This window comes from Leptodactylus fuscus, chromosome 1 (assembly GCF_031893055.1).
Source record: "Leptodactylus fuscus isolate aLepFus1 chromosome 1, aLepFus1.hap2, whole genome shotgun sequence".
NCBI lineage: Eukaryota > Metazoa > Chordata > Amphibia > Anura > Leptodactylidae > Leptodactylus > Leptodactylus fuscus.
This window is the reverse complement of record NC_134265.1, coordinates 26118968-26132555: the sequence shown is the minus strand read 5'-3', so window position 1 is coordinate 26132555 and position 13588 is coordinate 26118968.

Genomic DNA, 13588 nt, shown 5'->3' with positions numbered 1-13588 from the left:
AGAGCAGTATTATAGTAGTTATATTCTTGTACATAGGAGCAGTATTATAGTAGTTATATTCTTGTAAATAGGAGCAGTATTATAGTAGTTATATTCTTGTACATAGGAGCAGTATTATAGTAGTTATATTCTTGTACATAGGGAGTAGTATTATAGTAGTTATATTCTTGTACATAGGAGCAGTATTATAGTAGTTATATTCTTGTACATAGGGAGTAGTATTATAGTAGTTATATTCTTGTACATAGGAGCAGTATTATAGTAGTTATATTCTTGTACATAGGAGTAGTATTATAGTAGTTATATTCTTGTACATAGGAGCAGTATTATAGTAGTTATATTCTTGTACATAGGAGTAGTATTATAGTAGTTATATTCTTGTACATAGGAGCAGTATTATAGTAGTTATATTCTTGTACATAGGGAGTAGTATTATAGTAGTTATATTCTTGTACATAGGAGCAGTATTATAGTAGTTATATTCTTGTACATAGGGAGTAGTATTATAGTAGTTATATTCTTGTACATAGCAGGTAGTATTATAGTAGTTATATTCTTGTACATAAGAGCAGTATTATAGTAGTTATATTCTTGTACATAGAAGCAGTATTATAGTAGTTATATTCTTGTACATAGGAGCAGCATTATAGTAGTTATATTCTTGTACATAGGAGGTAGTATTATAGTAGTTATATTCTTGTACATAGGAGGTAGTATTATAGTAGTTATATTCTTGTACATAGGAGGTAGTATTATAGTAGTTATATTCTTGTACATAGTAGTGTTATAGTAGTTATATTCTTGTATATAGGAGCAGTATTATAGCAGTTATATTCTTGTACATAGGAGTAGTATTATAGTAGTTATATTCTTGTACATAGGAGGTAGTATTATAGTAGTTATTTTCTTGTACATAGGAGCAGCATTATAGTAGTTATATTCTTGTACATAGGAGGTAGTATTATAGTAGTTATATTCTTGTACATAGGAGGTAGTATTATAGTAGTTATTTTCTTGTACATAGGAGGTAGTATTATAGTAGTTATATTCTTGTACATAGGAGGTAGTATTATAGTAGTTATATTCTTGTACATAGGAGGTAGTATTATAGTAGTTATATTCTTGTACATAGGGGCAGTATTATAGCAGTTATATTCTTGTGCATAGGATTAGTATTATAGTAGTTATATTCTTGTACATAGGAGTAGTATTATAGTAGTTATATTCTTGTACATAGGAGCAGTAGTATAGTAGTTATATTCTTGTACATAGGAGGTAGTATTATAGTAGTTATATTCTTGTACATAGGAGCAGCATTATAGTAGTTATATTCTTGTACATAGGAGGTAGTATTATAGTAGTTATATTCTTGTACATAGTAGTATTATAGTAGTTATATTCTTGTACATAGGAGGTAGTATTATAGTAGTTATATTCTTATACATAGGAGCAGTATTATAGTAGTTATATTCTTATACATAGGAGCAGTATTATAGTAGCTATATTCTTGTACATAGTAGTATTATAGTAGTTATATTCTTGTACATAGGAGCAGTATTATAGTAGTTATATTCTTGTACATAGGAGTAGTATTATAGCAGTTATATTCTTGTACATAGGAGTAGTATTATAGTAGTTATATTCTTGTACATAGGAGTAGTATTATAGTAGTTATATTCTTGTACATAGGAGCAGTATTATAGTAGTTATATTCTTGTACATAGGAGTAGTATTATAGTAGTTATATTCTTGTACATAGGAGCAGTAGTATAGTAGTTATATTCTTGTACATAGGAGGTAGTATTATAGTAGTTATATTCTTGTACATAGGAGCAGCATTATAGTAGTTATATTCTTGTACATAGGAGGTAGTATTATAGTAGTTATATTCTTGTACATAGGAGGTAGTATTATAGTAGTTATATTCTTGTACATAGTAGTATTATAGTAGTTATATTCTTGTACATAGGAGCAGTATTATAGTAGTTATATTCTTGTACATAGGAGGTAGTATTATAGTAGTTATATTCTTGTACATAGGAGGTAGTATTATAGTAGTTATATTCTTGTACATAGGGGCAGTATTATAGCAGTTATATTCTTGTACATAGGAGTAGTATTATAGTAGTTATATTCTTGTACATAGGAGTAGTATTATAGTAGTTATATTCTTGTACATAGGAGCAGTAGTATAGTAGTTATATTCTTGTACATAGGAGGTAGTATTATAGTAGTTATATTCTTGTACATAGGAGCAGCATTATAGTAGTTATATTCTTGTACATAGGAGGTAGTATTATAGTAGTTATATTCTTGTACATAGGAGGTAGTATTATAGTAGTTATATTCTTGTACATAGTAGTATTATAGTAGTTATATTCTTGTACATAGGAGCAGTATTATAGTAGTTATATTCTTGTACATAGGAGGTAGTATTATAGTAGTTATATTCTTGTACATAGGAGGTAGTATTATAGTAGTTATATTCTTGTACATAGGGGCAGTATTATAGCAGTTATATTCTTGTACATAGGAGTAGTATTATAGTAGTTATATTCTTGTACATAGGAGCAGTATTATAGTAGTTATATTCTTGTACATAGGAGCAGTAGTATAGTAGTTATATTCTTGTACATAGGAGGTAGTATTATAGTAGTTATATTCTTGTACATAGGAGGTAGTATTATAGTAGTTATATTCTTGTACATAGTAGTATTATAGTAGTTATATTCTTGTACATAGGAGGTAGTATTATAGTAGTTATATTCTTATACATAGGAGCAGTATTATAGTAGTTATATTCTTGTACATAGGAGGTAGTATTATAGTAGTTATATTCTTGTACATAGGAGTAGTATTATAGCAGTTATATTCTTGTACATAGGAGTAGTATTATAGTAGTTATATTCTTGTACATAGGAGTAGTATTATAGTAGTTATATTCTTGTACATAGGAGCAGTATTATAGTAGTTATATTCTTGTACATAGGAGTAGTATTATAGTAGTTATATTCTTGTACATAGGAGCAGTAGTATAGTAGTTATATTCTTGTACATAGGAGGTAGTATTATAGTAGTTATATTCTTGTACATAGTAGTATTATAGTAGTTATATTCTTGTACATAGGAGCAGTATTATAGTAGTTATATTCTTGTACATAGGAGGTAGTATTATAGTAGTTATTTTCTTGTACATAGGAGGTAGTATTATAGTAGTTATATTCTTGTACATAGGAGGTAGTATTATAGTAGTTATATTCTTGTACATAGGAGGTAGTATTATAGTAGTTATATTCTTGTACATAGGGGCAGTATTATAGCAGTTATATTCTTGTACATAGGAGTAGTATTATAGTAGTTATATTCTTGTACATAGGAGTAGTATTATAGTAGTTATATTCTTGTACATAGGAGCAGTAGTATAGTAGTTATATTCTTGTACATAGGAGGTAGTATTATAGTAGTTATATTCTTGTACATAGGAGCAGCATTATAGTAGTTATATTCTTGTACATAGGAGGTAGTATTATAGTAGTTATATTCTTGTACATAGGAGGTAGTATTATAGTAGTTATATTCTTGTACATAGTAGTATTATAGTAGTTATATTCTTGTACATAGGAGCAGTATTATAGTAGTTATATTCTTGTACATAGGAGTAGTATTATAGCAGTTATATTCTTGTACATAGGAGTAGTATTATAGTAGTTATATTCTTGTACATAGGAGTAGTATTATAGTAGTTATATTCTTGTACATAGGAGCAGTATTATAGTAGTTATATTCTTGTACATAGGAGTAGTATTATAGTAGTTATATTCTTGTACATAGGAGCAGTAGTATAGTAGTTATATTCTTGTACATAGGAGGTAGTATTATAGTAGTTATATTCTTGTACATAGGAGCAGCATTATAGTAGTTATATTCTTGTACATAGGAGGTAGTATTATAGTAGTTATATTCTTGTACATAGGAGGTAGTATTATAGTAGTTATATTCTTGTACATAGGAGCAGTATTATAGTAGTTATATTCTTGTACATAGGAGTAGTATTATAGTAGTTATATTCTTGTACATAGGAGCAGTATTATAGTAGTTATATTCTTGTATATAGGAGCAGTATTATAGTAGTTATATTCTTGTACATAGGAGTAGTATTATAGTAGTTATATTCTTGTACATAGGAGTAGTATTATAGTAGTTATATTCTTGTACATAGGAGGGAGTATTATAGTAGTTATATTCTTGTACATAGGAGTAGTATTATAGTAGTTATATTCTTGTACATAGGAGTAGTATTATAGTAGTTATATTCTTGTACATAGCGGCAGTATTATAGTAGTTATATTCTTGTACATAGGAGCAGTATTATAGTAATTATATTCATGTACATAGGAGCAGTATTATAGAAGTTATATTCTTGTATATAGTAGTATTATAGTAGTTATATTCTTGTACATAGGGGGCAGTATTATAGTAGTTATATTCTTGTACATAGGAGTAGTATTATAGTAGTTATATTCTTGTACATAGGAGCAGTATTATAGTAGTTATATTCTTGTACATAGGAGTAGTATTATAGTAGTTATATTCTTGTACATAGGAGCAGTATTATAGTAGTTATATTCTTGTACATAGGAGCAGTATTATAGTAATTATATTCATGTACATAGGAGCAGTATTATAGTAGTTATATTCTTGTATATAGTAGTATTATAGTAGTTATATTCTTGTACATAGGGGGCAGTATTATAGTAGTTATATTCTTGTACATAGGAGTAGTATTATAGTAGTTATATTCTTGTACATAGGAGCAGTATTATAGTAGTTATATTCTTGTACATAGGAGTAGTATTATAGTAATTATATTCATTGGAGCATGTTCTTGTACATAGATGGTGGTGATACTGTGAATGTTACTATACATATATACTTTGGCTATAACTATGTTGGTTTCTTTTACTGATCTCACTTTAGATGTACATTAGAATCTGGGCCCAGTCTTGTAATTAACCTTGAGTGTTGCTCCTCATTAGTTAGGTTCTGGATTGCTTTGTGCTTTCTCACACATAGTGGGGCTGAGATTATGTGGTAAACAAGCCTCAGGACTGTGCTGCATTGTTATACGGAGGGTCATGTGTTTTACCAATCTCACAGCACAGAACACAAGGCTGCTGCACCGTCGCACCGCCTGGAGGGGAAGGAAAGGAACATTCATAGCTTTCGCTGTTTATTGTTATTCTACATGAAACTTTCATTACATTGAACCCGTGAGTTGGAGAACATCGCCCTAGAAAAAAAAAAATAATTAGAAATAAAAATCCTCGAGTCTCCTAATATCCTACTCAGCCATTTCAAATTGAAATTGTTGACCTCAACGAAGCTGTCACCCAGTTTTCTATAGACTCTGCATGGCTTGTTACCTATGTGTCACATTATTTTGTGAAATTTTCATGATTTTTTTTTACCATTTACAGTAATATTTTATGGGGCAGAAGGGCCTTTGGAAATCCCTGTGGGTCCAGGGCCTGTTAGCAACTCAACTGCAACCATTGCACCCCCTATGGGTCACTGGTGTTATCTATGTTCTGATGTAATGCAGTCTGTGCTGCAAATGAGGTGACTGCTGCAATGAATTCTCCTACAAAACTGGCAAGTGTCAGTCTAATATTAAGATTAGTGGCCAGAGTGAAAATTGCAGGGTATAGTACTATCTTAACATTTAACTAGTGACATGGAAAATTAAAAAACAATAATCAAAAATTCTTTAAAAATAGATAATTTGCTGGTAACTTCCCCTTAAAATAGGACGTCAAGATTGAAGTGGGGGTCATTCACTTGAATGGGAGAAATCTGCAGTACTGTGTCCAGCCACTAAGCCACGTATAGAGCTTTGCTTGTTTTGTTGCTCCTTGAATTTGCACATTGGGGGTGTTCAGAGTCGGACCCCACTGATCTGATATTAATGACCTATCCTAAATACTAAATATCTAAATACCCAGACTAAGGCGCAGTGACTTGTTACCCTTCCTAGCACCGTCTTCTCCCCAGCTACCTCTGTGCAATTCTCTCTTTCCCCTGCAGGGGCCGCTATACTACAGCAGTGTCCTTAGACCTCCTAGATAAGAGAGCCATACACTAGAATCCATGGAGTCTTCTTTATCTTGTAACCTGACAGTAAATCTCCCGCTTACACAGTCCCATGGAGATGACGTCTTAATCTTCTCACTTTCTCATCCCGTAGATTAAAACTAACCTCAATTTCCTAATTGCCCGGTTTATTCCTTTAAATAGCGCCCCCTGCGCCTAATCCTAATCTCCTGCGCCCATCACGCCTGTTAGGTATACAGTTATTCGCACATGTGGTGCTGTCCTCGGAGTCAGGATCACATTGATGTGACATTTCTATTACAGGACCCTCGCTGACTAGAGGACATTACTGCTATCTGTATGAAGGGACATACACAGTGACGGATCGCTCCAGACAATGACATACTATATAGGAGAACATACACTGGCCTACATAATAGTCCATACAATCCCACAAATAGCCGTCATTTATTGGCAGCTATCGGCGTACCCACTGGGGATTATGGGATTATACCGGATAGTGTATATTCATGAGCAAAGCCCTGCAAACTGAATATGGGATTTCCATTGAGAGCTGTGGACACAACACCCACATAGTCCTGCGGGGTCAGCTGTGTGTGCTGAGGTCGGGTCAGGGGTATCTATCTATCTATCTATCTATCTATCTATCTATCTATCTATCTATCTATCTCCTATCTATCTATCTCCTATCTATCTATCTATCTATCTATCTCATATCTATCTATCTATCTATCTATCTATCTATCTCATATCTATCTATCTATCTATCTATCTATCTATCTATCTATCTATCTCTCATATCTATCTATATATCTCCTATCTATCTATCTATCTATCTATCTATCTATCTATCTATCTATCTCTCATATCTATCTATATATCTCCTATCTATCTATCTATCTATCTATCTATCTATCTATCTCCTATCTATCTATCTATCTATCTATCTCCTATCTATCTATCTATCTATCTATCTATCTATCTATCTCCTATCTATCTATCTCCTATCTATCTATCTATCTATCTATCTATCTATCTCACATCTATCTATCTATCTATCTATCTATCTATCTATCTCCTATCTATCTATCTATCTATCTATCTATCTCACATCTATCTATCTATCTATCTATCTATCTATCTCCTATCTATCTATCTATCTATCTATCTATCTATCTCCTATCTATCTATCTATCTATCTATCTATCTATCTCCTATCTATCTATCTATCTATCTATCTATCTATCTCCTATCTATCTATCTATCTCCTATCTATCTATCTATCTATCTATCTATCTATCTCCTATCTATCTATCTATCTATCTATCTATCTATCTCCTATCTATCTATCTATCTATCTATCTATCTATCTCCTATCTATCTATCTATCTCCTATCTATCTATCTATCTATCTATCTATCTATCTATCTCCTATCTATCTATCTATCTATCTATCTATCTATCTATCTATCTATCATCTATCTATCTATCTATCTATCTCCTATCTATCTATCTATCTATCTATCTCCTATCTATCTATCTATCTATCTATCTATCTACACTTTTTTTAGTTTCTAATCCTTCCTCTGAGAAAACGCCTATTCCGATAGTTGGAGGTGACTTATTCCGCTTAGGACAACCCCTACTTATTAGAAGAGTTCCTACTCTGTACCCCCTATTGAGACCCCCAAGGATCAGCTTTCTTCAGTGGGAAAACTTGACAGTAAGTGTTCACTTTTCCTACAGCACCACCACAGGAGAAATTGAACATTACACAATGTCCAATTGTATCAGTTGTCTGTCTATATAATGTAGGACAGGATAGGTCCTCCGGAGTGGGAGATGTTCTTGTAACTGCTCGGGACTATGGCCTAAAAGTGAATAGAATATTCCTGAATAAAGGACCCATTATTGATTCATAAATAATATATGTAGAGTGTGTATAAAAGGACCTGGAAGACGCTCTAATGAAAAAGGACCTGGAAGATGCTCTAATGTAAAAGGACCTGGAAAATGCTCTAATGTAAAAGGACCTGGAAGATGCTCTAATGTAAAAGGACCTGGAAGATGCTTTAATGTAAAAGGACATGGAAGATGCTCTGATGTAAAAGGACCTGGAAAATGCTCTAATGTAAAAGGACCTGGAAAATGCTCTAATGTAAAAGGACCTGGAAAATGCTCTAATGTAAAAAGACCTGGAAGATATTCTAATGGAAAAGGACCTGGAAAAAGCTCTAATGTAAAAGGACCTGGAAGATAGTCTAATGTAAAAGGACCTGGAAGATGCTCCAATGTAAAATGATCTGGAAGATGCTCTGATGTAAAAGGACCTGGAAGATATTCTAATGGAAAAAGACTTGGAAGATACTCTAATGTAATAGGATCTTAAAGATGCTCTAATGTAAAAGGACCTTGAAAATGCTGTAATGTAAAAGGACCTGAAAATGCTCTAATGTAAAAGGACCTGGAAGATGCTCTAATGTAAAAGGACCTGGAAGATGCTCTAATGTAAAAGGACCTGGAAAATGCTCTAATGTAGAAGGACCTGGAAAATGCTCTAATGTAAAAGGACCTGGAAGATACTCTAATGTAAAAGGACCTGGAAGATGCTCTAATGTAAAAGGACCTGGAAAATGCTCTAATGTAAAAGGACCCGGTCCTTATTTAGAAACCCCTGTTAGATGTGGTGTGTGACTGATGGGAAACATCCTTTAAACAAATGTTCTTTTCCCCTGCAGCGCCACCACAGGAGAAACAAAGCATTACACAGTTGTCTGTGAAATCGGAAGTCCATCTGCCTAATTTTGGCCATGTCTGGTCCTCCAGAGGTCCTTCTTCTCCTCTGACATTTCCTAAACCTACGAAACCTTCTAGAGTCGTCATTCCCTATGAGATAACTGTGTGCTCAGTCGTGTTAGATAATTTTATCACTCTCGTCCCAGAAATAACATTGAATTCCCTAACGTCTTAGTGATGCGCACATATATGCAAATAGCCTCCACCACCACTCCGTGGCAGGAATATAATGTATCTTGGAGAAAGCAGAGAAATTCTAGAGATGTGTCATTCCTTAAATATAGAATGCTCTTTAGATCTGTGTCTCAAAAACAAATGTCTCATATGAACTAGAAATGTCTCACTCCTACTTATGAGTCAAAGAAGAAATTGCAATCTCCAGTAAGTTCATATTGAGCTCATAGCTTCACCTCTCCACCTATTGTCTATACAGATTAGGAATGAATATAATATATATAAAGAGATGAGTTCGAAATTTCAAATATTTGCTGGTTGTCATTGGAAACAGTCAACACTTTGTCGACAGACACGCCCCTAACAGCTTATCTAAGCTCATAGAATGCTAGAAGATTGTTGATTCTTTCTACTGTATCCAATCTGTCCATTTTCTGAGTTGAACAGCCAGTTGGGGCCAATTTTTCCCCGGTTTAAGTCAATGTTGTATCTCAGGTCACATAGGTGAAGCACAACATTATGGCTTCCATTAAGCTGTCCATACACTTAAGGACCGGCTACTCAATTGGCTGAAAACTATTACTTCTGACCCCCCCAAATGGCCAAGTGTGCATGTGTTCCCAATAGGTAGGGACAGTAGACCTCTCCAGTGAGTACAAAGGATCGGACATGTTGGATTCCAACATGCCTGACCCTTCTTTCTCCCTGACATTTCACCCATACACAAGATAGTTGACCGGTCCACAAACGTCAACAATTCACGCAGTCTATAAAGGTGTATGGCCATCTTTACAAGCACCAATTTATGACCCCAGTGTGAACATAGCTTTACCTATACTGAGACAGTGTGGCAAATGATTAACCTTTATTCACCCAAGCCCAGAAAACCACAGGCTTGTGAATGAGCATCTTGTCTTAAGACATCTCAAAGGAGATAAGTGGGCTTTCCTTAGCTGTTTGGATGTGTGGTCCTGCTCATTCTACCCCCTGCACTTTCTGTTCTTCTGGGTCTTGGCTCACATTCGGGATGGGCTTGTACATGTGCCAGGCACGTCTCAGCCTCGTTTCTGAGGCTGGTTACAATCCAGGGGGTGTTCACAGGTCTTCACTGCGGGGCTGCCAGCCTGCTCAGTGTTTCTTCAGTCTGATAGATTTTCACAAACCCAGCCTTAATGAAAAACTAATGTAACAGCAACGGAAACTGAGAGCTAAAGTACAAGACTATTATATTCCAAGCAACATATATGTTCCCCTGTGGGCAGCGCTACCCTACATACATGTTGAGTCATTGCATACTCCAGAGCTGCACTCACTATTCTGCTGGTGCAGTCACTGTGTACATACATTACATTACTTACCCTGTACTGATCCTGAGTTACATCCTGTATTATACTCCAGAGCTGCGCTCACTATTCTGCTGGTACAGTCACTGTGTACATACATTACATTACTTATCCTGTACTGATCCTGAGTTATATCCTGTATTATACTCCAGAGCTGCACTCACTATTCTGCTGGTACAGTCACCGTGTACATACATTACATTACTTATCCTGTACTGATCCTGAGTTACATCCTGTATTATACTCCAGAGCTTCACTCACTATTCTGCTGGTGCAGTCACTGTGTACATACATTACATTACTTATCCTGTACTGATCCTGAGTTACATCCTGTATTATACTCCAGAGCTGCACTCACTATTCTGCTGGTACAGTCACCGTGTACATACATTACATTACTTATCCTGTACTGATCCTCAGTTACATCCTGTATTATACTCTAGAGCTGCACTCACTATTCTGCTGGTACAGTCACTGTGTACATACATTACATTACTTATCCTGTACTGATCCTGAGTTACATCCTGTATTATACTCCAGAGCTGCACTCACTATTCTGCTGGTACAGTCACTGTGTACATACATTACATTACTTATCCTGTACTGATCCTGAGTTACATCCTGTATTATACTCCAGAGCTGCGCTCACTATTCTGCTGGTACAGACACTGTGTACATACATTACATTACTTATCCTGTACTGATCCTGAGTTACATCCTGTATTAAACTCTAGAGCTGCACTCACTATTCTGCTGGTGCAGTCACTGTGTACATACATTACATTACTTATCCTGTACTGATCCTAATTTACATCCTGTATTATACTCCAGAGCTGCGCTCACTATTCTGCTGGTGCAGTCACTGTGTACATACATTACATTACTTATCCTGTACTGATCCTGAGTTACATCCTGTATTATACTCCAGAGCTACACTCACTATTCTGCTGGGGCAGTCACTGTGTACATACATTACATTACTTATCCTGTACTGATCCTGAGTTACATCCTGTATTATACTCCAGAGCTGCGCTCACTATTCTGCTGGTGCAGTCACTGTGTACATACATTACATTACTTATCCTGTACTGATCCTGAGTTACATCCTGTATTATACTCCAGAGCTGCGCTCACTATTCTGCTGGTACAGTCACTGTGTACATACATTACATTACTTATCCTGTACTGATCCTGAGTTACATCCTGTATTATACTCCAGAGCTGCGCTCACTATTCTGCTGGTACAGTCACTGTGTACATACATTACATTACTTATCCTGTACTGATCCTAATTTACATCCTGTATTATACTCCAGAGCTGCACTCACTATTCTGCTGGTACAGTCACTGTGTACATACATTACATTACTTATCCTGTACTGATCCTGAGTTACATCCTGTATTATACTCCAGAGCTGCGCTCACTATTCTGCTGGTACAGTCACTGTGTACATACATTACATTACTTATCCTGTACTGATCCTGAGTTACATCCTGTATTATACTCCAGAGCTGCGCTCACTATTCTACTGGTGCAGTCACTCTATACACTTTCAATATGAAGTCTTATACTACTCCTTTAAGCAGCCTTGTCTTCCCTCTCACTGTATGCAGTGTCATAGACATATAGAGAGAATCCTGCAGCTGCATACCCCTCTTCCCCTATCATTGTACATATGCTGGAGAGTTCGGTAGCTGGCATTATTTCCTATATTACAGCTATTCATCACGTCTTCTGCTAATGTATAGAACAACATAAGGTAATAGTCTTAGGTCACCGCCACCTAACAAATCTGTAACAACCCGCCATATACTTTTCTTTTAATCTTTAACATAGCCGCACATAAAATGTTAGTTTGCAGCCATAGAGAAGAGTAAACTGAGACCTGACCTGTCGTAGAGCACCGGCCATAAAACAATTCATCCCCTGAGCCGTAGGAGCAGCTATGAAGAAATGTGCGCCCTAATCTCCAATAAAAAAGGGATAATCTGCGGAATATATTGCCTGCTCCGCTCTATTACACAGGACGGCGACGTGATGATGATGATAGACCGCTGTCTGGAAAACGGATTTAGATGCCGATTGTTCACGAAATTCTTGGAATTAGATGTCAATAAAAGAATGGTCAAGTCTCCGGAGGTGGAAGACACCAGTATATAACCTCCGAAGACTGCGGAGGAGACTGGCCGGGGGGATTTGTGCCAGCCTTAAAGGGAATGTGTCAACAGATTTAATAATTATTTTTTTTATTATTTAGTAAAACGAGATAGTGAAATGTATCAATCACGTCTTCTAATGTTTTTAGGTTATGATTGTTGATTTTTTTAATTCTATTTTTGTACATCATTATGGGCGGCCATCTTGCCTGAGCTTCTCCTTTAATTAGGGATATATTTTACAGACTGGAGTAGATTCACTGAGTCTATGGGAGACTTTTCTCAACATGCTCAGTGATGGAGGGGTAGATAAGATGTGACATCATCTCTTGTCTGTAGTAGATCTACAGAGGTGTTATCTTCTATTGTAATCCATGTAAATGAAGTGATTGGCGCAAGAAAAACCCCTACAGAATAAGTAAGTGTTAGTCTATTATTAGGCCTAGTGGCCAGAGTGAAAATTGCAGGATATAGTAATTTTTAAAATCTACATAGGGGCAAGTTAAATATTACCCAAAATATGTTTTGCATGAATGATGTTTTGACAACTTATTCCCTTTAAAGGGGCACCCTAGCTTGAGGTATCCAGAAACTATGGATAGATGATGGATGCTGAGCCAATGGGGGCCGGTGGGGTCCCTGCCAATCACCAGTTGCTTGTTGACTCCCACAGAATGGCTAGGAGAAGTTTCAAACAAGAGACTTTCCATCCAGCGTCTATAGCATTGGTAGAAACAGCCGAGTCTTGTGGCTGGGGTGATAAGATAGGTATAAGACAGTTCTGAGAATATGAGACTGTAGGAATAGATGAGCACTAAGGCGAGAATTGATAGGAAATAGGAACACCGAAAAGTATCAGATAATACATCATACAAAGGGGGCGACAGTCAGCAGAAGAGAATGCTACTCCCAGGGTAAAAAGAATAGGAAATTTGTGCTCTAACCTAAGGTATGGTGGGAGAGACATTCCAGATAAGAAATAGAATGTAACCAAAAACATTACTTTT